This window comes from Canis lupus, chromosome 24, assembly GCF_003254725.2.
Source record: "Canis lupus dingo isolate Sandy chromosome 24, ASM325472v2, whole genome shotgun sequence".
Classification (NCBI taxonomy): Eukaryota; Metazoa; Chordata; class Mammalia; order Carnivora; family Canidae; genus Canis; species Canis lupus.
Window position 1 is genome coordinate 9,695,494 of NC_064266.1, and position 24,543 is coordinate 9,720,036.

Sequence of the window (24,543 nt, forward strand, 5' to 3'; positions counted from 1 at the left end):
TAACACTCACAGTTGAGTGCACAGCCTTGGCTTGTATAACTAGGGTGTTTTGTTTTGTTTTGTTTTGTTTTGCCCCTGTGACTTATTCTTGAAGAAAGTCATAACACAAAGGAGAAATTTTCAACAATGTCCATCAGTTCAAACCAATATCTACTTTCTCTCACATAACTTGATTTATTTATTTTCATTTAATTTAATATTATTTTATTTGGCAGAGAGAAAATGAGATACCTTGATGGAGAATAAAGTTATCTGGAAATACATAGGTCTTTCTTAACAGTTGGATAGTGACTCATTTACTACATCCCTTTATTTAAAATTAAAATCCATCATACTCCTTGGGAAAGAATTCTCAATCTGGGGTTGGATAGTTATTCTGAAATATGAGATTTTTGTCTTTTTAAAGTAAATGAAGCATTAAAATCTTGCTTAATAAGTTTGCTGGCCAAAGACTGACATAGCATGGTAATCCATGATGTACTTTCTTTCTCTGTCCTACCTTTTCTTTCACAGGCCTGAAAATAAACAGATCCTGAGCAACCTAGCCTACAGTGCCTGCTCAATTGCAACACTGTGACACTCTGAGGTTTGTTCACTTCCTACATTCCTGTCATATCTGGAAATAAACAGGATGTTGGGCCATGCTGGGAAGACTCACTTTACAGATAATGAGTCTTCTATTCAAATTAGCAGGTCTTTCGCTGCCCACCTATTTTAAACAGTCCAATGCTAACATTAGAGGGGATATGAAAGCAGCAAATACAGTCCCTTTCTCCCAGAATTGATAACGTTATGGTGCATGTGAGAGGTGAGGTAGGGGTAGGAAGGGGAGTGAGCAGAAAGTAAACACCATAAGGATGCCACGAATGGAGGGATCATATCACTCTGGGTGATCAGGAGTGGCTTCCTGAAGGAGATGGAATTTGAACCCAGTCCTGACGAGCTGGATGGTGGAGAGCCCTTGAGCAGCCATAAGACTGCCTGGGTTTAAATCTTGGCACTTCCATTTGCCAACTGGATGACCTTGTGCAAGTTCCTTAATTTCTCTTGCCCTCAAGGTTACAATGGAGCTAAAAGGTTGGTTTTTTTTTTTTTTTTTAAAGGTTGGTTTTTTTTTTAAGATTTATTTATTTATTTGAGAGAGAGAGAGAGAGAGAGTGCGAGACAGCAAGCATGAGCGGGGGGAAGGGCAGAGAGAGAGAATCTCCAGCAGCCTTATCACAGAGTGCGGAACTCAACATCACAGGGCTCCATCTCATGACCCTGAGATCATGACCTGAGCCGAAATCAAGAGTCAGATGCTCAACCAACTCAGCCACCCAGGTGCCCTAAAGGCTATTTTGAAAATTAAATGAGATAATATATACAAAGTACCTGCCACAGAGTAAGTACTCATGAAATGTTATGATTTTCAAGAAATCTTGTGAATGGAGAAGACAGATAAAACTGTTAGACTAAAATATTTGGGAAGAAAGGGGAAGAATATGTATGGAGCTCCAGCCAGGACCTACACATAAGGAGAAGCAGGAGGAGGAAAATCCACTGGGACAGAGCAAGTGTAAGGGAGAAAGTGGTGGAAGGTTCAAGGGAGAGGAGAGGTAGGGGGTTGGGACACTGGAGCTGAAGAAGACCATTATTTATGAGACACTCACAAGGAAACTTCAGCAAGTGATTTTATCTACCTTTTTTTCCCAGTGGTCTTATGGACACTAGGATTTAAGGAGAAAGGGAGCATGGAGACAATGGGCTTAGGAGTGGTGACTACTCACTGAAGAAGTGTGGTGCTGAAGGATGGGACAGATAGGAGGTGGTGGCTTTAGGTACTAATAATGTGGGGAGCTGCTGCTCTGTGAATAAAGAAAATAGCATATTTAGGAATTGAAAAAAGTACCCAATAGATTAAAGACAACTGGAGATAAAAGGAAGAGATGGTATAATTGCCAGGACAGTTGCCATCCCCTGAAGGGATGGGAGGAAGAGCACATGTGACTATTTTGACCAGAAGGACATTGACAGTCTCAGTAGCAATTTTCCCTCCAGAATTTTGGAGGGCAAAAAAACATGGCAAAAAGGGAAATAAATGGCAAATCCTTTTAATGGCAAAAAACCATTGCAGGCTTTTGTTCTGCCCTAGTACTTGGAGTGGGATAAAAAGGGATGAATAAATCTGGACTCAAGTTAATTCTGTAGATTAACCACCTACTCACAAGCAAGCTTTTATTTTCAGACTGAGGCAGCTGTGGAACATGGCGCATTCCATTGTACTGCTGGGTTGGTCCATGGAAAAGAAGAGCCAAGATGAAGATGAAGAGACTGTCAGGTTTTGGTCACTACAAGGGTAGGAAGTCTGGGAATAAAATAGTCTTTGGGCTGACAAAATGATGAGGGGAACTTAGAGCACTGGGGATAAGGAGATGACCATCTTCCTCTCTGAAGTGGAATGTATGCAGAATTTTCCACATTATAAGAGTTGGGTAGACCTCCTCTGAGGTCTCCTGGGTATAACACAAACTTCCAAGGATACTGGCATTTTGGGAATGAGTATCTACCTACCGTGTAGTTGCTGAGTTTTGAGCAGAGAAAGAGAACCATTGTGAATACTCTTGAATAAGAGACTTTTTCTAGAGATTAGGCTGTACTCAAATGTGGGAGTTGGTTAAAAATCTATGGAAGGGGAGACCATTTCCACAATGGTACCATGAAGAGCTTCCATGGATCTTCCTGACAGTAAAACAAACTTAACTGGTAAAAATGATGAAAATACAATGATTTAAAGTATCTGGAAATTATCTTAAGGACATACAGCAAATGAAGAAACATTTATTTATTGTACGTGTGTGTGTATAGCTAGTGTGTATATATATATATATATATATATATTTTAATTATATAGCTAGAGTGTATATATATATGTTTTTTTTTAAATAATCACCCCTATGGTAGTAAAATTCAAAGCAGCTCTTTCTTCAGTAGAATTCTTACTTTTACTCTAAAATACTTGAGTGTCTTATTGATTCCCGAGTTGCATTTATTTCCCTTTTAAATACCTTGGAATGTCACTTATACAAATGATACAGCCCCAAAGTTCATGAAGGTGGAATGATACAAGAATGATGAGAGTAAGGGGGCAGGGCAAAATGGCAGAAGAGTAGGGTCCCCAAGTCACCTGTCCCCACCGACTTACCTAGATAACTTTCAAATCATCCTGAAAACCTACAAATTCAGCCTGAAATTTAAAGAGGGAACATCTGGAATGCTACAAAGAGAAGAGTTTGCACTTATAACAAGCTAGGAAGGTGGAAAAATAAAAAATAAAAAATAATCCAGTGGGGGAGGGGTCCCCGCGAGGAGCCAGGCTAAGGCCCTGTGGCGAGAGCCTCCAGGACAGGAAAGCCCAGGCCCGGAGAAGCAGGAACTTTAACAATCTTCCCGGATGGAAAGGCAGGCAGTCGCAGGGAACTCGGGCAGGATCCCAGGAGGGGCAGTGGAGCCTCCAGTCTCCTGGGGTCACTAACAGAGGACGTGAGCCCCAGGGGAGAGCGCGCCACACACCATGGGCCAAGCGCAGTTAAGAGCTGGAGCGTGTACCCAGCAGGGCCTTGGGAGCAGCTCAGGCGGTGGCTCCGGGCGGAGGGGGCTACAGCCCCCGGAGCGATTCCAGCGTTGCAGGCCCCAGATCCCAGGGCGCTGGGGGACTCAGCCCAGGATCCTGTGCTGCCCTCAGGGACAGGCGGAGGCTGGGAGTGCACAAGACAGTGAGGACACTCCTGCCACCGGGCACCCCGAGCTGTGCAGATCAGCGTTCCCCAACCCCAGGAGCATCCAGGCCAGTGTGGACTGGGAGACTAGTAGTTACTGGGGGAGCTGACTCCAGGGCTGGGGAGCTGGCCAACACAACTGTTGTTGTTCCTCCTGGTGTCACCCTGTGCCTCGGAGGGTTGGGGCCGCCAGGGAACAGAGGTCCTACAGGATAAACAGCTCCCACTGAGCCCTGCACCTGGCAGGGTGCACACACCTGAGAATCAGCACAGCAGGCCCCTCCCTCAGAAGACCAGCTGGAAGGACAGGAGAAGAGCAAGTTCTTGATGGAGCAGTGCTGGAAAGCTCCAGGGGAAGTTGAGGGATTTACAGTATATAGAACCAGAGGTTATCCCTCCTTTTTTTGTTTTTGTTGTTGTTGTTGTTTTCTTTGTTTTTTTTGTTTGTTTCCCTTTTTTTCTTTCCTTTTTCCAGTACAAAAAGCCACTCTGTACTGAGCAAAAATGACTAGAAAGAAGAACTCACCACAAAAGAAAGAATCAGAAATAGTATTCTCTCCCACAGAGTTACAAAATTTGGATTACAATTCGATGTCAGAAAGCCAGTTCAGAAGCACAATTATAAAGCTATTGGTGGCTCTGGAAAAAAAGCATAAAGATTCAAGAGACTTCATGACTGCAGAATATAGATCTAATCAGGCTGAAATTAAAAATCAATTAAATGAGATGCAATCCAAACTGGAGGTCCTAATGATAAGGGTTAATGAAGTAGAAGAATGAGTGAGTGACATAGAAGACAAGTTGATGGCAAGGAAGAAAGCTGAGGAAAAAAGAGAAAAACAATTAAAAGATCATGAGGAAAGGTTAAGGGAAATAAATGGCAGCATCAGAAGGAAAAATCTATGTTTAATTGGGGTTCCAGAGGGCACCGAAAGAGACAGAGGACCAGAAAGTGTATTTGAACAAATCATAGCTGAGAACTTCCCTAACTTGGGGAGGGAAACAGGCATTCAGATCCAGGAGATAGAGAGATCCCCCCTAAAATCAATAAAAACCGTTCAACACTGCAACATTTAATAGTGAAACTTGAAAATTCCAAAGATAAAGAGAAAATCCGTAAAGCAGCAAGAGACAAGAGATCCCTAACTTATATGGGAAAAAGTATTAGATTAACAGCAGACCTCTCCACAGAGACCTGGCAGGCCAGAAAGGGCTGGCAGGATATATTCAGAGTCCTAAATGAGAAGAACCTGCAGCCAAGAATACTTTATCCGGCAAGGTTCTCACTCAGAATAGAGGGAGAGATAAAGAGGTTCCAAGATAGGCAGAAACTGAAAGAATATGTGACCACCAAACCATCTCCGCAAGAAATATTAAGGGGGGCTCTGTAAAAGAAAGAGGAAGTCCAAAGAAACAATCGACAAATACAGGGACTGAATAGGTATTATGATGACACTAAATTCATATCTTTCAATAGTAACTCTGAATGTGAATGGGCTTAATGACCCCATCAAAAGACGGAGGGTTTCAGACTGGATAAAAAAGCAAGACCCATCTATTTGCTGTCTATAAGAGACTCATTTTAGACCTAAGGACACCTCCTCCAGCCTGAAAATAAAAGGTTGGAGAACCATTTACCATTCAAATGGTCCTCAAAAGAAAGCAAGGGTAGCCATCCTAATATCAGATAAATTAAAATTTATACCAAAGACTTTAGTAAGAGATGAAGAGGGACACTATATCATATTTAAAGGATTTATCCAACAAGAGGACCTAACAATCATGAATATTTATGCCCCTAATGTGGGAGCTTCCAAGTTTATCAATTAATAACCAAAGTTAAGACATACTTAGATAATAATACACTTATACTGGGAGACTTTAACACCGCCGCTTTCTACAAATGACAGATGTTCTAAGCACAACATCTCCAAAGAAATGAGAGTTTTAAATGATACACTGGACCAGATGGATTTCACAGATATTTACAGAACTTTACATCCAAACGCAATACATTCTTCTCAAGTGCACATGGAACTTTCTCCAGAATAGACCACATACTGGGTCACAAATCAGGTCTTAACCAATACCAAAATATTGGGATTGGCCCCTGCATATTTTCAGACCATAATGCTTTGAAACTAGAACTCAATCACAAGAGGAAATTTGGAAGAAATTCAAACACGTGGAGGTTAAAGACCATCCTGCTAAAAGATGAAAGGGTCAACCAGGAAATTAGGAAGAATTAAAAAGATTCACGGAACGCCAGGACACCTGCACCCCGATGTTTATAGCAGCAAAGTCCACAATAGCCAAACTGTGGAAGGAGCCTCGGTGTCCATCGAAAGATGAATGGATAAAGAAGATGTGGTCTATGTATACAATGGAATATTACTCAGCCATGAGAAATGACAAATACCCATGATTTGCTTCAACATGGATGGAACTGGAGGGTATTATGCTGAGTGAAATGAGTCAATCAGAGAAGGACAAACATTATATGTTCTCATTCACTTGGGGAATATAAATAATAGTGAAAGGGAATAGAAGGGAAGGGAGAGGAAATGGGTGGGAAATGTCAGAAAGGGAGACAGAACATAAAGACTCCTAACTCTGGGAAACAAACTAGGGGTGGTGGAAGGGGAGGAGGGCAGGGAGTGGGGGTGAATGGGTGATGGGCACTGAGGGGGGTCACTTGACGGGATGAGCACTGGGTGTTATTCTGTATGTTGGCAAATTGAACACCAATAAAAAATAAATTTATTATTAAAAATAATAAAGATCATCACATGGATTTTTAGACCAGATTAAAAAAATAATAAAAATAAAAATAAAAAGATTCATGGAAACTAATGAGAATGAAGATTCAATGGTTCAAAATCTTTAGGACACACCAAAAGCAGTCCTGAGAGGGAAATACATCACAATACAAGCCTCCCTCAAAAAACTGGAAAAAACTCAATACAAAAGCTAAACTTGCACCTAAAGAAACTGGAGAAAGAACAGCAAATAAAACCTACACTAAGCAGAAGAAGAGAGTTAATAAAGATTCGAGCAGAATTCAATGAAATAGAGACCAGAAGAACTGTAGAACAGATCAACAAAACCAGGAGTTGGTTCTTTGAAAGAATAAATCAGATAGAGAAACCATTAGCCAGCCTTCTTAAAAGCAAAAGAGAAAAGTCTCAAATTAATAAAATCACGAATGAAAAAGGAGAGATCACCACCAATACCAAGGAAATACAAACGATTTTAAAAACATATTATGAGCAGCTATACACCAATAAATTAGACAATCTAGAACAAATGCATGCATTTCTGGAAAACCACAAACTACCAAAACTGGAACAGGAGGAAATAGAAAACCTGAACAGGCTGATAACCAGGGAGGAAATTGAAGCAGTCATTAAAAACCTCCCAAGACACAAAAGTCCAGGGCCAGGTGGCTTCCCAGGGGAATTCTATCAAACACTTAAAGAAGAAACAATACCTATTCTACTAAAGCTGTTCCGAAAGACAGAAAGAGATGGGATACTTACAAACTTGTTCTATGAGGCCAGCATCACCTTAATTCCAAAAGCAGACAAAGACTCCACCAAAAAGAAGAATTATACACCAATATCCCCAGTGAACACAGATGCAAAAATTCTCAATAAGATACTAGCTCATAGGATCCAACAGTACATTAAGAAGATGATTCACCATGACCAAGTGGGATTTATCCCCGGGATGCAAGGCTGATTCAACACTTGTAAAGTAATCAATGTGATAGATCATAACAACGAGAGAAAAAGCAAGAACCATATGATCCTCTCAATAGATGCAGAGAAAGCATTTGACAAAATACAGCATCCATTCCTGATCAAAACTCTTCAGAGTGTAGGCATAGAGGGAAGATTCCCCAGCATCTTAAAAGCCATCTACACAAAGCTCACAGCAAATATCATTCTCAATGGGGAAATACTGGGAACCTTTCCCCTAAGATCAGGAACACGACAGGGATGTCCACTCTCACCACTGCTATTCAACATAGTACTAGAAGTCCTAGCCTCAACAATCAGGCAACAAAAAGATATAAAGGCTCATATTGGCAAAGAAGTCAAACTTTCCCTCTTTGCCGATGACATGATACTTACTGTACATAGAAAACCCAAAAGACTCCACCCCAAGATTGCTAGAACTCATACAGCAATTCGGCAGTGTGGCAGGATACAAAATCATTGCCCAAAAATCAGTGGCATTTCTATACACTAGCAATGAGACTGAAGAAAGAGAAATTAAGGAGTCAACCCCATTTACAATTGCACCCAAAAGCATAAGATACCTAGGAATAAACCTAACCAAAGAGGTAAAGGATCTATACCCTAAAAACTACAGAACACTTCTGAAAGAAATTGAGGAAGACACAAAGAGATGGAAAAATATTCCATGCTCATGGATTGGAAGAATTAATATTGTGAAAATGTCAATGCTACCCAGGGCAATTTACACATTCAATGCAATCCCTATCAAAATACCATGGACTTTCTTGAGACAGTTGGAACAAATCATCTTAAGATTTGTGTGTAATCAGAAAAGGCCCCCAATAGCCAGGGGAATATTAAAAAAGAAAACCAGAGCCAGGGGCATCACAATGCCAGATTTCAGGTTGTACTACAAAGCTGTGATCATCAAGACAGTGTGGTACTGGCACAAAAACAGACACATAGATCAATGGAACAGAATAGAGAACCCAGAAATGGGTCCTCAACTCTATGGTCAACTAATATTTGACAGAGCAGGAAAGACTATCCACTGGAAAAAGGACAGTCTCTTCAATAAATGGTGCTGGGAACATTGGACAGCCACATGCAGAAGAAGGAAACTAGACCATTCTCTTACACCATACACAAAGATAAACTCAAAATGGATGAAGGATCTAAATGTGAGACAAGAATCCATCAAAATCCTAGAGGGGAACACAGGAAACACCCTTTTTGAACTTGGCCACAGCAACTTCTTGCAAGATACATCTACGAAGGCAAGGGAAACAAAAGCAAAAATGAACTATTGGGACTTCATCATGATACAAAGCTTCTGCACAGCAAAAGAAACAGTCCACAGAACTAAAAGACAACCTACAGAATGGGAGAAGATATTTGCAAATGACCTATCAGATAAAGGGCTAGTATCCAAGATCTATAAAGAACTTATTAAACTCAACAGCAAAGAAGCAAACAATCCAATCATGAAATGGGCAAAAGACATGAACAGAAATCTCACAGAGGAAGACCTACACATGGCCAACAAGCACATGAGAAAATGCTCCGCATCACTGACCATCAGGGAAATACAAATCAAAACCACAATGAGATCCCACCTCACACCAGTGAGAATGGGGAAAAATAACAAGACAGGAAACAATAAATGTTGGAGAGGATGTGGAGAAGGGGGAACCCTCTTGCACTGTTGGTGGGAATGTGAACTGGTGCAGCCACTCTGGAAAACTGTGTGGAGGGTCCTCAAAGAGTTAAAAATGGAACTGCCCTACAACCCAGCAATTGCACTGCTGGGGATTTACCCCAAAGATACAGATCCAGGGAAACACCGGGACACCTGCACCCCGATGTTTATAGCAGCAATGTCCACAATAGCCACACTGTGGAAGGAGCCTCGGTGTCCATTGAAAGATGAATGGATAAAGAAAATGTGGTCTATACACTCAATGGAATATTACTCAGCCATTAGGAACGACAAATACCCACGATTTGCTTCAACATGGATGGAACTGGAGGGTATTATGCTGAGTCAGTCAATCGGAGAAGGACAAATATTATATGGTCTCATTCATTTGGGGAATATAAAAAATAGTGAAAAAGAAAAAAGGGGAAAGGAGAGAAAATTAGTTGGAAATATCAGTTTGGGTGACAGAACATGAGAGACCCCTAACTCTGGGAAACAAACAGGGGTAGTGGAAGGGGAGGTAGGTGGGGGTTGGGGTGACTGAGTGACAGGCACTGAAGGGGGCACTTGACGGGATGAGCACTGGGCAATATGGTATATGTTGGCAAATTGAACTCCAATAAAAAATAATTTAAAAAATAAAGAATGATGAAAGTACACAATTCTACCTTATTTGGAAGGTACTTCATGCCTGAAAGTTGTCTGGGGATATTGACGAATGAGTACTTTCACCTCAGCCTTCTATCACGTGTTTGGTAGACATAAATGTTCAGAGATGCTTTGTGAAGCTCTTATGTCTCAGTTTAGTCTAAGTCCTATCATCTTGTTACAAATAGGTGAGACACTTCTGCTTAGAGTGTATCACTTGATTCTCTATGTATACAGTCATGTTCAATATGGGCATAAGCACCTTACTGATCATTTTATTTCTGTTTGTTACAGACACCTGATATAATCAATTATTAACTGCTGGCAAACCCTGGAATAAGATGTTCTACAGGGTAAGAGCCAATGTGGAAACCTCTTATCTTGGGTATTCCAGGAGGATAGCTGGGGTAAAAGAAACAGATGCTCAGGCAACTCAAATTGTTCAGGCCACTGAAATACATGACCATGTGATGACTTAGGTTAAAATTTTTTTTCACACAGCCTTCAAACTCCAGCCTCAAGTATACCTAAGAGATCTTGTTATTATTGTTTTCTTCTATCTCAACACTAAACCAAGTTTTACTGAGTGCCCATGTTACCAAATGCTCTGCCAGGAGACAGGATATGCCCAGAGACGGACTAGAGGTTCACAGCTTTACCACAGAGAAGTCCTGTGGGAACTGGGAGGTTGTATCCAACCCTGGCTGGAAGAGGTAGGGGAAGCTTCATGAATGAGAATGCAGTTGACCAAGGGCTTGAAAGATGAGAGCAGGAAGGATAAAGGCAGTAGGAATGGATGGACAGAAAGATCCCCAAGGTAGAACTGGAAGCATCAGGGGAGACACTCACCCATCTATATCCCAGACCATGGCAACCACAATCACCTCCTGGATGATCTCCTCATTCTATCCTGACTCCTCAAATCTCCAGATGCTTAGGCAACTTTAGCTTTAAAATTCACTTATAACAGAATTTCCAAAGTGCTCCCTAAAGATGGCCATTAACAAAAAGGGTTTTGGAAAGGCTAAAGATCTCTGTGTCTCTTGGGTATTCACAATGTACAAAAGCTAGACTATAAGAGCCATCTTTCTTGTCCTCTTCTGTTACTCCCTGTTGCTAGCACACAGCTTCCCATGATAGGTGCTGAATCAATACTTGCTGATTGAATCCACTTTTTGAATGCTATTAAAATAATGGAATGAAAAACCATTTCACTTTGGGAAATCCAACGCATATATCAAATGTATTTTTCACCTTCCATATAAATCCACCTATGCCATGACAAAAACTCTCTTTGGGAAGTGTTGGTTTTCAGCATAAAGCTAAGTTTCTTAGCATAGAACTGACCTGCCTCAAGTCATCTGATTTCCTACCTTGCATTTGTTATGTGAGCAACAGTAAAATTTCATTTCACACCTTGATTTGTATCTCCTCCAAAATTTTCTCATGCCGCCACTTCCCTGTAATTTCTTCAGTTTCTACTCCCTTCCTTCACTGTTCTCTGCTGCTGCCCCTCCCTCTTCACTCCACATACACATACCTTTTGCCTGCCTAATAGCCTCTGGTTTAAGATTAGCTCTGGCTGCTTCACTTCAGAAAAAGATCCAGGCTTGATGTTCTCATGGCATAACACCATCATTATATTCACCACATTGTGTTACAATAATATTTTTAGAAGACAAGTCATTTAATAAAAGGACAAAAAATAAAGGATCACTTGCTAAATAATAGCTTTCATTATCTTACACTCAGGCTTTTCAAATATTTCAAATATTTTAGCTCTGTTGTTTGTTCAGTGTGGCAAAGACTGGCTGTTCATCAAACCCATTTCTTTTTCCTCTTCCTCCCAGCTGGGTTACATTTCCCATATCCCTTGCAGACAGATGTGGCTATGTGACTGAGTGCTGACCAAAGTGAAACGGGTAGAAGTAGAATGTGCCATTTCCATGCTTGGCCCATAAAAAGAACCTCTTTCATGATCTACCTCTCTCTCTTTCCTATTGCCATCTGAATGCTGATGGCCAAGGTGACCTTGAAAGCCATACGTTAAATATTGAATAACTTTTGTTAGCCTGGTTCTCTGAATAACTGCATGAGCAGGGTCCTCACCACTTTCCCCTCCAGCTTCCTATCACTGTCAATTAGACTTACCACAAGCAAGAAACAAACTTCTATTGGGTTATGCCATTGAGATTTGGTGGCTCATTTATTATGACATCTACTATTATGTTAATGAATACATACTATAGGGATTCTGTTAAAATGTTTTTGTTTCTAACTCTTGCTTACATGTGTTTGGGAGAAGTCTAAGAACTGAGTCACCTCCCTAAGGAAACGTGTGTATCAGGACCCATCTGGGCTGCCCAAAGTTCAAATTTAAATCTGAGAAGTTTAAGCCAGAAAATTAACTGACTCAAAGATTCAATTCTTGATTTATTGAACATCTCTGTATGTTAGGCAGTACATGATCAAAAATACTTGACTTAGGCTTCAGTGACCACAGATGTCGGAAAGAAAGAGAGACAAGATTATAAATATGGAACTTTTTCAGGAGATCAGATCTTTATATATCAGCTATTCCAATCCTGTTTTTCTATTGGTGAACAAGGTATGGTGAGGTTAAGTTTGTTTCCGATTGTCTTAGCTTTCCTCTTTACTGTCTGAGAAGGTAGCTAATAGGTCAGAGCAGCCCATGAAGAGAGCCGTAGGCTTCCAAAGGATGTACCCAGATTAGGAAAAGGATTCACAGAAAAGGCAGGATTGCTTGGAGGGATGTAAAGAATCCCTAGCAGAGTGCTCAATGAATATCTGTTGTAGTAATGAGTGACAGAGAGAGAGAGAGAGAGAGAGAGAGAGAGAGAGAGAGAGAGGGTGCCAAGATTGGGAAAGTTTGGGAAAGGGGAAGAGGGCCTCTAGGACAGGAGGACCAGCATGGGCACTTGTTGGTAGGTCGAAATAGAACATTGCATGGATTTCTGGCTGGACCTCATGTGTTACCTACTTGGAGATGAGATGTATGGAGTCTACTGGAATTGAATGACCTTTCTATGGCAAGGTAAGCTAGAATTTATGTTTCAGATAGTAGTCAAAGAAAGATATGTTTTCAGTGGGATGCCTCTTTATCAGACCTGCAGGTAGGAATACAGGGCAGAAATATTTGGAGGACCCTCAGATCTTACCTGGGATGATAGCTGGAGGGGAGGTTCTAAAGTCAATTTGCATAATTTAACCTTGAACAAAATGGTTGTTCTTCACTACCCTGCAATGATTGCATTCTTCTGATACTGTTTACAAGCAGCTGGCTTACTTGAGGAACACAGAGCTTTTACTAAGGTATCCTGATAAACCAAAGAAAACAATGTACCAGTGATTTAATATCACTGAGAATCACTACCATCTATTATCTTGTTGATTAGGTATAATGTGCCATGTACGAAGACTGCCTCTCCCTGGGGTTCTCAAAGATTTCATGACCATGACCTTATTTATTTACATGATATTTTTAAGAGGTAGGTGGTGGATAACTGTAATAGAATTAGAGTTATCTTTACTTAATAAGAGAGACATAGGGCATTAAGCAACTTCTCCATGGTTATAAGACAGGACAGACCAGGGCAAAGGTGAATTTCTCAACTTTACAATAGCAAGGTTGAAGTAGAAAGGCTTGAAGTTAGACCTTTGAGACAGATTGAAACAGGTTTCAGAAGTAAAATGGCTTTAACAGCTGAATCTCTACCTTTTCCAGAGAAGTACTGGTAGCTGCAAACTCTCTGGGAAGGCTGGCTACTATGTGCATGTACTTGTACTGAGCACTGGAAGAATCAGAGAGTCTTTCTCATAGCCCCATGTTCATTGAGCTCATGGGCTAAAGGAGAGATAAAATATGCATATAAAAATATAATATTTCACGACTAGAGAGCAAGAAGTATTCAGTGGCAACATCTAATCAATTTTATAGCAGTAGTAAAAAGCAAGCAGAAAGCTTGATAATTTATCCCATAATACACTTATTCATTCATTCACTTAGCAAACAAATATTGAGTACCTACCCTGTGCCGGCTGCTATGTTAGGTCCAGGTGACAGGGTGGTGACCAAGGGGGTCACAGCCCCTGACCTCATGGTCTGTATGTGTGCTATCCAATACAATAATCACAAGCCACATGTGGCTATTTACATCTAAAGTTAAATAATTAAAATTAAATAAATTTAGATACTTAGATCCTCAGTTATGCTAACCACATTTCAAGTAGTTGATAACCACATGTGGCTGATGGTACCTCATGGAAGAGAGCAGTTATACAACATTTCCATTACCACAGGATCTGTTGTTCAGAGGTCAGCCAATTGTGGCCAATAGGCCCACCACCTGTTTTTATACATAAAGTTTTATTAGAACACAGCCACACCCATTTGTTTATATATTGTATTGTTATGTTATGTATCGTCTATGACTGCTTTCATGCTATAATGGCAGAACTAAATAGCTGGAACAGAGACTGTATGGCCCACAGAGCTGAAAAATATTTATTAATCTGGCCCTTCACAGAAAAATTTTGCCAACCCCTGTCTAAATATAAATACAGATGCATAACAAAAAAATGAAATGATGAATAAATAAGAGTCCTGTGGGGTGAACAGGTTGGGGATCTCATCTAGTTTAGGAAAAGAGAAAGATTTTCCTAAAGAAGACAGTGTTTAAAATGAGATCTGAATAATCAGTAGGAGTTTGCCAGGCACAATGTTCTAGCAGAAGGAAAAGCCTAAAGAACTATGGGAAGTGGGCAGAGAACACAGTGTTTGTCAGGCATGGACAGTGAGGGGGCAGGCATGGCCAAGTGTCATTTCTGGTGGGGGAGGGCGGCTCCATCTTCTCTGTCCACTGCTAGTATATCAGTGCCTAGAATGACATCTGATATGTAGTAGATACCCAATAAATATTTAGTGAATTAATAGCCTGGGGAAGTTATGCAGAGTTCATAAACCAAGCCTAGGATTTCAGCCTTGATCCTAACAAGGTAGCCACTGATGAGCTTAAGAAAGTCTGTGGCTTAAGAATCTGATCAGATATGTTTTCATAAGGGCCCTTGGAAGCTGGATGAAGAACAGATCTTTGGGAGCACCCACATTCAGTGATTTACAGTGATTTGTGGTCATATGATTGGTAATTTTAAAGTCTTTCTCTTATTCACTGTGGAAGAAGATTTAATGAAGCAAACTTATTTAGGTGATTCTGAAATTTTGAATTGACAACCAGAAATCAAAAGGAGTCTCTTAGACTGCATGGGAGGCATGCTCTGACACCAGGTGAGGTGTGCACTGTGGTATTTCTTTACCATGCCAAGCAGCCAGTGACTCATAAGTGAGTTATAACAAGGGTGTGGCTTTTGGAAGCACACAAAATGTGGTCCTGGGAGTCATTCGGCTGAGCTCAGTGGACTGATCCTGGATTGCAAACAATGGTTTTTCTCTTTGAATCAAACTGAATCTATTTTTTTTTCTTGCACCTCAATGGTGCTGAATTATGTACTTTAGTCACACCCAAAACTTCCTGTCCTGTGAAGCTAGACCAAACAGTGCCTGACATTCAGAGACATGAAGAAGCAGAAGGCCCTGCTACCTAGAAAGAAAGAAACTCACCAAGGATACAGCTGCGTTTATTAGTATCTAGTTCATGGTTGTGCCTATCCTCCTCCCTTTCTCTGCCTGTCACCCTATAAAAAGCACACACATTTTATGCATGTCAGGAGCATCTTAGGAACCTCTGCTTGCCTTCAAAAACAAAATGTGTCCTTTTTTTGTCTTTTATTAAGAGAAAAAGAGTGAGTGCTTGTTTGCCCAACTGGCAGTGTGGGGTCAGGCAGGAGCAGAGGGAGAGAGAGAATTGTATGCAGAATCCATGCTGAGCCACTCAGGCACCCCCAGAATGTGTCCTTAAAGAGATTAGTTGAGTATATATACATTTCCTGGCTGAAATCTTTGGTTTCCGTGGAAGGCAGCATATACTATTTTATTTTTCCATGAAAACATTTTGCTCCTTGGAAAAACAAGTATACTGCTCCAAACAACCCCTTCACCAAGAATATGATACTATAACAATTTATTTCTTTGCCTCCAAAAAATCTGAAAATATCCATGGTCATGGCTATAATTATCTGATTAATTTTGCTTATCATGTGACACATAATGTAGAAAAAACTAACTTCTCTAAGAGCAAGGCTAATCTTGACTAGTTTATAACTGTACTTCTAAATCAAACCAACTAAGGAGATTCAGGAATTTTTAGCCATCATAGTTTCTGAGCCCTAAGTAATGAATGAGTGCAAGGCCTGAGTCGTCTGATTGGTATAAAGATTAATTACATTTAACAATAAAAACCAAAAAGGCCCTGTCCATGACTTTTTTTTTCAGACTTTGAGTCATTTTCTCAGGCCACCATGTGGAGTACTTCTGTTTCCAGTCTGTAGGCATTTGGTTCAGCGGTCTTGCTAAGAACTGATCAGTGGTAGGAGGACTGGCTCAGTCAGTAGAGCATGTGATTAATCTCGGGGTTGTGAGTTCAAACCCCATGCTGGGCATAGAGTTTACTAAAAAAAAAAGAATTGACCAGTGGTAAGTATGGCCCTTTAAAGAAAATGCCATCCTCTCTTGCAAAAACTAACAAACCAAATCCCGAGGTAATCAATTGTGGGTTTTTTCCCAGCACCCCACATTATTTGCATGAGGTGACAAAAAGTGTTAGTGTCAAGAGCTCATATTGGGTTTATTTTGGTTCTATGATGTGAAAGTCAGTGTTGTGTAGTGGTGCTAGAAACTAGCAGTGGACACAGATGTGCCTTGCTCTCAATTGGTGTTGGGCAAATGATGACACCTCTTTGAGTCTCAGTTGCCTATTGTGAAATGCGTCAATAAGATCTAGAAAATGAGATAACATGCTTCTCTGAGATTTGAGATCAGTTCTGCCATTATCATTCAAATGTTTGAGATGATCTGGAGCCTAGTTTCTTTAGGAATAATGATCTGATCAAGTAGGTAACTGAGAAACATGCTATGTTGCAAGAACCTAAGAGCTCCTACCATGTCATCAATGCCATTGCCTTGGGCAAACTCAGAAAAGAAACTAAGAAGTGAACTGACCAGAAGCAAGCGTTTATGATGTTAAGTGTTTGAAAATGAACTTGAGGTTGATAAAGGGCTCAAAAGAAGGTACTTTTGAGGAATACACATGCTATATAACATAAGGATATAGCCTTTGACTCGGGGTGTGATCTCAGGGTCCTGGGATCAAGTCCTGCATCGGGATCCCCACAGGGAGCCTGCTTCTCCCTCTGCCTGTTTCTCTGCCTCTCTCTCTCTGTCTCTCATGAGTAAATAAATACATCGTTAAAAAAATAAAAATAAAAGATTTATAGGAAGTGGTGATATCTGGTATACCATGTAAGATCACTTTTCTGCCCAACTATAAACATCTAGGCGAGAACTTGAACATTTTTCAAGGCATTTAGAATCTTGTGGATTTTTTTTTTAATTTACAAAGACTGACCCCCTAAAGCTGCTCTTCTAAGTAAGTATATGTTCTCATTCATTTGGGGAATATAAATAATAATGAAAGGGAATATAAGGGAAGGGAGAAGAAGTGTGTGGGAAATATCAGAAAGGGAGACAGAACATAAAGACTCCTAACTCTGGGAAACAAACTAGGGGTGGTAGAAGGGGAGGAGGGCGGGGGGTGGGGGTGAATGGGTGACAGGCACTGAGGGGGGCACTTGACGGGATGAGCACTGGGTGTTATTCTGTATGTTGGCAAATTGAACACCAATAAAAAATAAATTTATTATAAAAAAAACTATTCCCATTTGACCATTTGCAAAGAAACTTTTTGGAAAGTCATTATCTACAACTGCTGGGCAGGAGACTTCCTTATCTCTTTGAGGTGCCACCTGCCAATCACTAGACTAAATGTCATTTGTATTCCATAGCAACATTTGAAATCAGATCATCTGGAATATCTCCAATTGGTGAAAAAATCAAATAAAACTTTGTTTTACCTTCATAAAAAATAATAATAAAAATAGCACTTTTTTTCTTGTGAATTAAACTACTGGAAAAAAAAAAACTACTGAAAGAAAGATGCCTTGATTTTTTCACTTCCCACGTGTTCTTGCAAGGAGCAGTTGAGGGGGTTGTATGTGCTGAATCAAGGCTGGATAAATGTCTATTGCAGCCAGGACTTTGAGACATCCTTGAATTTGAGAATCAGAATGTCTGGGACTATTGTTCAGCTCTGTCCCCATCATCCATGTGGCTTTGGTCTCATTATTTTTCTAAGCCCTGTTTTTTTCATCCCTAAAACAGGCCAATAACAGTCATTCTGTCTACTTCACAGCATTGATGTGCAGGTCCAGTAAGATCTGGATATAGGCTGATTGTACAGTTATAAGGATCTGGGTAGTTGATGCTGAAGGTTAAAAGGGCAAAGAATTGGTTAAGTGTTTAAGAAATCATTAATTTCAGGTTCCCCAGAAGCAGACCCTGAGGAAAGGATTCAAATGCAAGTTGCTTATCTAGAAGGTGACCCCAGGAAGCATTGGTAGAGAGGGGGAATGAGACAGGGAAGGGAAGGAAACCAGTGAAGAGTGTGCTGTCAAGCCATTTACAACTGTGGGCAACTGGCCCTCACTTCCAGATGGGGAAACTGAGGCACAGAGAGATTATGCCATTTTCCCAAGATCACAGAGGTACTAACAGGAGGCTAGAATTCAAGCCTACACAGTGCCAAGGGCAAGTCCTACTCCCAATCTCTAAGTGATGAATTTAGCTTATTAGAGCAGCAGGCCTGTGGGGTGTGGCAACAGGTTATGTGACATTAGGAGTCAGATGATCCTGGTTCCACTACTTACCAGCCATGTGAGTGATTCAAACCTTGAATCCTTATGTGTGAAATTCGAAAGCCCATTGTGAAGATTAACAATACTATTTCAAAAAGCATAAACACATGTGGTAGCAAACATTCACTTTAATTAATAGTGGTTTCTCTAACATGATGTTCTCAGATACGAAAAAGGAAGCTTTCCATGTGTGGCTTTTATTTTGGGAAATAGGAAAAGAGATGCCTTTACTTCTTACATGAGACAAATGCAATTTTTGCGATATTAATTTTGAAATGGGAAGCTAACGAATTTGAAATAACAGATACCACTTTGAGTTTTCAAATATTGTGGTCCCTAGCTATTTGTGTGTGGCAGGGGATCCTTACACTGGTGTGACCTTGGAGGTAATTACTTAGCCGTGTTGACCTTCATCCCTCCATCTGTAAGAAGACAAGGGATGGATAGAACTGTAGGGATTTCTAAACTAAATTCCCTTTCTGCCAGATGGATTATACTAAGGTCAAAAAAGGAAAATGGCTCTTAATCCCTTTGGAATTCTATATATACAAGAGGAGAGTTTCTCAGACAAGCCTTCTATCGAGCCTTTCCTTTACCTCATGAGATGCCAATTTATACATTTCTCACTTCTTTTTGAATCCGCAACTATCTTGCTAGTTCAAATGGAAGAATGAACATAGGAGTGATATCATTCACTCCTATGAATGGACCAGCTAGGGAACATGTAGATTCAGAGTCAAGAGATAGGAATGCTTTTTATCATTCAAAGGAACATACAGAAATGCAATCCCACTAGCTTAGGCACATACAAGTAGTTAGTTTGAGCACATATAGGAAGCACAGTCTTGAACAACAAGCACCAGATGTACCTAATGGAATACCCAACATGAAGAACATAAGGTCAGATTCCAAGTCTTTTGAGAGGCAATAGACCTCCATGGAACCAAATAGAGGGGCACTAAAAGCAACTAGGTAACATCTATTAACATGACTTCATGGAACTCCAATCAACAGTGTCCCCTTCCCAGAAGATACTTGCTCCCAGTTTTGCCCTTAAAAACCCTGACTTGTACACCATCAGGGAGTCTGGAATTTTTGAGCATTAGGTCCTTGTTCTCCTGGGTGACACCACACTAAGGAATAGCTCATCTTCCTTTAGAGCCAAAGCTCTGTGGCAGGTTTTCTTGGCTTGCTATATACCGGGTGGATGAACTCTCATTTGGTTTGGTTACATTTTGTCCAGAGGTTAAACTCCCCAGTGTTAAGTGGACAGTTTTATAACATATTTTCACAGTCAAAACTATATTATGAAACTTTTCCCAGGAAGAACAACCAAAAGGCAATGTAGGTCAAAATCCACTGAGTGGTGTAATTCAGATTTGTGCATTTCATTATGTGTAGACTTTACCTCAAAAGAAAGAGTAGACAAGTATTGTAGACAAGTATTGAAGCCACATAATATGCATGCAGAAAGATTTGGGGTGAAGTGTACTGATTGTACAACTTTCTTTGAAATGCATAAAACAAAAGGATTGATAGAGGAATGGATAGATGATAGACATGTAATAAAACGAATATAATAAAATATTAATTGGAGAATCTAGGTGGTAGGTATACGAATATTTACTGTAGAACTCCTTTAATTTTTATGTGATTTTACAAATATTCACAATAAGACATTTGAGAAAAAGGTGGTTTTTTTTTTTTTCTAGTTATAAAAACACAGAACCTGGGGCCAGCCTGAACTACTAACTAGAGGTTTAATCTTAGGCAAATTGACTTAATTTTTGTTTGATGAGCTGACTCATCTAAAAAAATGGGATATAGTAAGAGTATCAAACTCATAAATTGTTGTGAGGAACAAGTGAGTTAGTATTTGTAAGGTTCTTAGCATGTAGTGCGATATACAATTTTGTTACATGAAACTTAAAAATCATCTCATATATAGGGATATTGGTGGGAGAAGAGACTGTACTGACTTTTTTTTTTTTTTTTTTTTTGGATATTCAACCCTAAGACTGCAGAGTTTATTAAAACCAGATGACAGGCTTATTATATACCCTGTGGTATTTGTCATTTTCTCTCTAATCCAGGTATGTTTCATCTCATACTAAGAGGCAGGAATCATCAGGATGGTGATATTTAATATCTGTTTTCATTTTCTTCAAAAAGTTCCACTTGCTTAAAGCATGTTCCCTGACCCCAGGCTTAGAGTACATATAATATCTGGATATCAGTATAAAAGCATGTAGCTACCTGGTTGTACAAAATAATCTAGTGATTTGGTGATTTTTAAAAAGAGGACAGTGAATAGTATCCATGTTCTCCAACAAAGGTTAGGAGACCTGTAAATTAATCAATAAGAGGTTTTATACTTTGAAATTTACAAAGAAGCCTATATATCACATTAATTGGGACTTGCTCCATATTTTAAAGTACTAGACATATGGACAGCAAATGGCAATTTAAATAGCAAACAAAATAAGCTGAAATGAGAATTCTTACAATAGATTAGTACAAATAGACAGTCTTTATTCATTCCACAAATATTATTGAGCACTTACTATGTACAGACTCTGGTTTAGGTGCTGGGGATCCAGCTGTGAATAAGACAGAAATCCCTGCTCACATGGTGCTTATATTTAGAAGATGAGGCAGACAAGAGATAGGATATCAATTAGCATGGTGTATATATGTGTGTGTCTGTGTCTGTGTACAGGGTTAAGGACTAATGAAAAAAATCAGGAAGGGGAGAGAGGTGGTGAGAAGACTTGCAATTTTAGATAGGGTCGTGAGCTTATATCTCATAGAGAGGGTAACATCTGAGTGAGGATTTGAGGGCAGGGAGGGTGCAGGCATGTGGATGTCTAGGAAGTACATACAGGAGAGGAAGAGTGAATGTCCCCAGAAGCAGGATGTGTGGCCTGCTTGCTCCAGTGTGGCTGGAATAGATTAGGCAATGGAAAAAGAAGCAGGAGGTGAGTCAGAGAGGACCAAGCCATGAGGCCTTATCGCCATTAGAAGGATTTTGTCTTTTGAGTAAGATGGAAGCCATGAGAAGGATTTGAGCAAGAGTGACATTCTGGATTTCATTTCGACTAGATCTCTCTGGCTATTCTACTGAAAACAGCCTTGCTGGTGGTGATGGAAGGGAAGGCAGAGGTAGAAGCAGAATATGGTGGTTTTAAATTTTGTCCATGAATTCTTTGATATTCTTCCCATTAAGAAGTTGGGGTAGGAGGAGGTCCCTTTCCCTTGAATCAGGTGGGCTTGCTTGTGACTACTTCAACCTATAGTGTAGGGTAGAAGTAAAGCTGAGCTCTGGGGCTAGGTCACAAAAGGCCACGGGATTTCTACTCCATTTACTAGAAAACACTCTTAAAGCCCCCCTGCCACATTGGCAATCCCTATTTGTCCTTTCTTTCAGCTATTCCAGCCCTGATGCTAGACATGGGAGTGAGGAAGCCATCTGGGAGACAGATCCTTCTGGACCAGCTGTTCCAGATCCAGCTAGTAGAGTCATCCCTGTCAAAGCCCCAGATATCATGGAACAGAAAGAAAAATCTGTCCTGGTGTGTCTTTTCTGAATTCCTGACCAGCAGAATCAGTGAGCATAATAAGATGATTATTGTTTAATGTCACTATGTGTTGGGGATGGTTGTTTATACAGCAATAGGTAACTGGAACACAGAGAGAAGAGGTGAGCCTGCTGTAACAATCCAGATGAGAAGTAATGGTGACTGAGACTAGTGTGCTTGCTGTGGGGAGGTCGAAAGTAGATTCTGGGTATACTGTGGAAACAGGATCATGAATTTGCTGAGTGAATGTCAAATGAGAGAGAAAAGTTTTGAATGATGCTCAAGTTTTGATTTGAGCCACTGGAAGAACAGAGTTGTCACTTCCTGGGACAGGAAAGACTATATAAGGGGAGCAGGTTTGAAGGTAGAGGGTGGGAGCTCAGTTTTGGACATGGTAAGTTGAAGTTGCCTTTTGATTACCCAAATGGAAAGTAGGTAGTTGGAAATGACATAGATACGCACGCGCGTGCGCACACACACACACATTGATAAGACAAGATCAGATCATCATGTCAGAAACACAGTCAGAACAGAGAATGAAAATTCTGAGCCTTGGGCAGCTCCATTGTTTAAAAGCCAAGGAGATGAAGAGAAACCTTTATAGTTTCCATAAAGGAATGGTGAGTGATAGATGAGTGTTATATCCTAGAAGCCAAGAGAAGAACATGCTTTAAGGAGGACGGGGTGATTACTTGCTTCAGATGCTGGTGACAGGCCAAGAAAAATGAGGTCTTGAGAAGCCACCATTGGATGGTGGAATTTGAGGGTTTAGAACTATCATTTATTGGGTACCTATTATATACCAGGCATTGCCCTGAACACTCTTAGAATAGTTGTAGAGGAGAAACAGACGACTGTAGGCCAACTTTAATACATAATAGCTACCATTTACTGACTATCTACTATATATCTGATAGTCATGGGGAGCCTTACATATTCTACCTCATTTAATCCTCATCATTGCCTTGTGGGATATGGATCAGAGACATGAGGCCATCTGCTCAATGTGGCACAGCTAGTAAGGGGCAGAGTGGGACTCAAACCCAGTTCTATCTGATGTTGAAGCTATTGGTCTTTCTGCTATCTATTCCTCTTTAAGTGATTTTCTGGGAAATCCTGAGGGGTGCTGGGGTGCTTGGGTATGGAAACCACCAGAAAAGAAATACCTTTTTAACTTTGAGTTAAGTTTTACTCAAGGTTTTAGGGGAGAATTTAAGAGTAGTTTTATAGTTAAAGATATATGAATGCATTGTAGTGTTGTAAAAGACAAAATGTTGTAGAATGGCTTGGGGTTATGTGTGTTTTTCTTTCTTTGGTGAATCAACCTGTGGATCTCTTACCCTATCTTCTCTGGAGAGGTTGATTTGCTGGTTTTTCTGGTTGGGTTGTGAGAACAGATGTAGCCTAATTAATAAAGGCACTCCAGGGCTGAGGTTGATAACCTGGGAATCTGAGAAAGTCAGGGAAGGCATGAATTCTCTACATGGAAAACTTCGTGATTATGGACTTATTTATCCTTCCATAGGAGGTATCTATCAGTTTCACAAGAGGAATTTTGATTTCCAAAAGGCTAAGCCCCACATGGCAGAGAAAGAACAGTCAGGTATAACTTGTAGCTATGAGGATAATCATGACTTGCATATAGACTTTTTCTTGTGCAACTTTTGAAGGCCCAGTTATATCATATCTAGAGAACAATAATAGTGACCAGGACTTACGATTGCATTGTCTAATGAAAAGTTTGGGGCAGCCCTGGTGGCTCAGCAGCTTAGCGCTGCCTTCAGCCCAGGGTCTGATCCTGGAGACCAGAGATTGAGTTCCACGTCAGGCTCCCTGCGTGGAGCTGCTTCTCCCTCTGCCTGTGTCTCTGCCTCTCTCTCTCTCTCTCTCTCTCATGAAAAAATAAAATCTTTTAAAAAACAAGTTTGTGTGTCATTTCCTATAAAGCCTGAGAGATGAGATTTGACCAGTAAAATATTGTCAGTTCTCTGACATTTCTATAAACACTTTGGGACCTAATGTTTGGTCAGGAATATGTGTGGTTGGTCATAATTGTTCCTCAAACTTGCACATCCCAAGATCTAGTGTCAATGTAGTAACTCATGAAAATGAAGATGTGAAACTCATCTATTGCTTTTTAAAAATATAAAGTCTAAATTAAGAGGAGCCAAATTCCCTGAGCCATTTCATTTTCCCTAATATGTATGAAAAAAGAGCACTGAATTAATGAC

General features: G+C 40.3%; 1 protein-coding gene and 1 long non-coding RNA gene across 3 annotated transcripts in view; one reads left to right on the plus strand and one right to left on the minus strand.

Annotated features, from left to right (window-relative positions):
- Nucleotides 1–24,543, minus strand: part of SPTLC3 (serine palmitoyltransferase long chain base subunit 3) — a 149,436-nt gene that overhangs the window by 112,385 nt on the left and 12,508 nt on the right. The window lies entirely within an intron of this gene.
- On the plus strand, nucleotides 1,255–24,235 carry LOC125753523 (uncharacterized). Its single transcript, XR_007405547.1, has 4 exons — nucleotides 1,255–1,384; nucleotides 2,228–2,338; nucleotides 10,143–10,201; nucleotides 22,162–24,235. It is a non-coding gene; the product is annotated as an uncharacterized LOC125753523 (long non-coding RNA).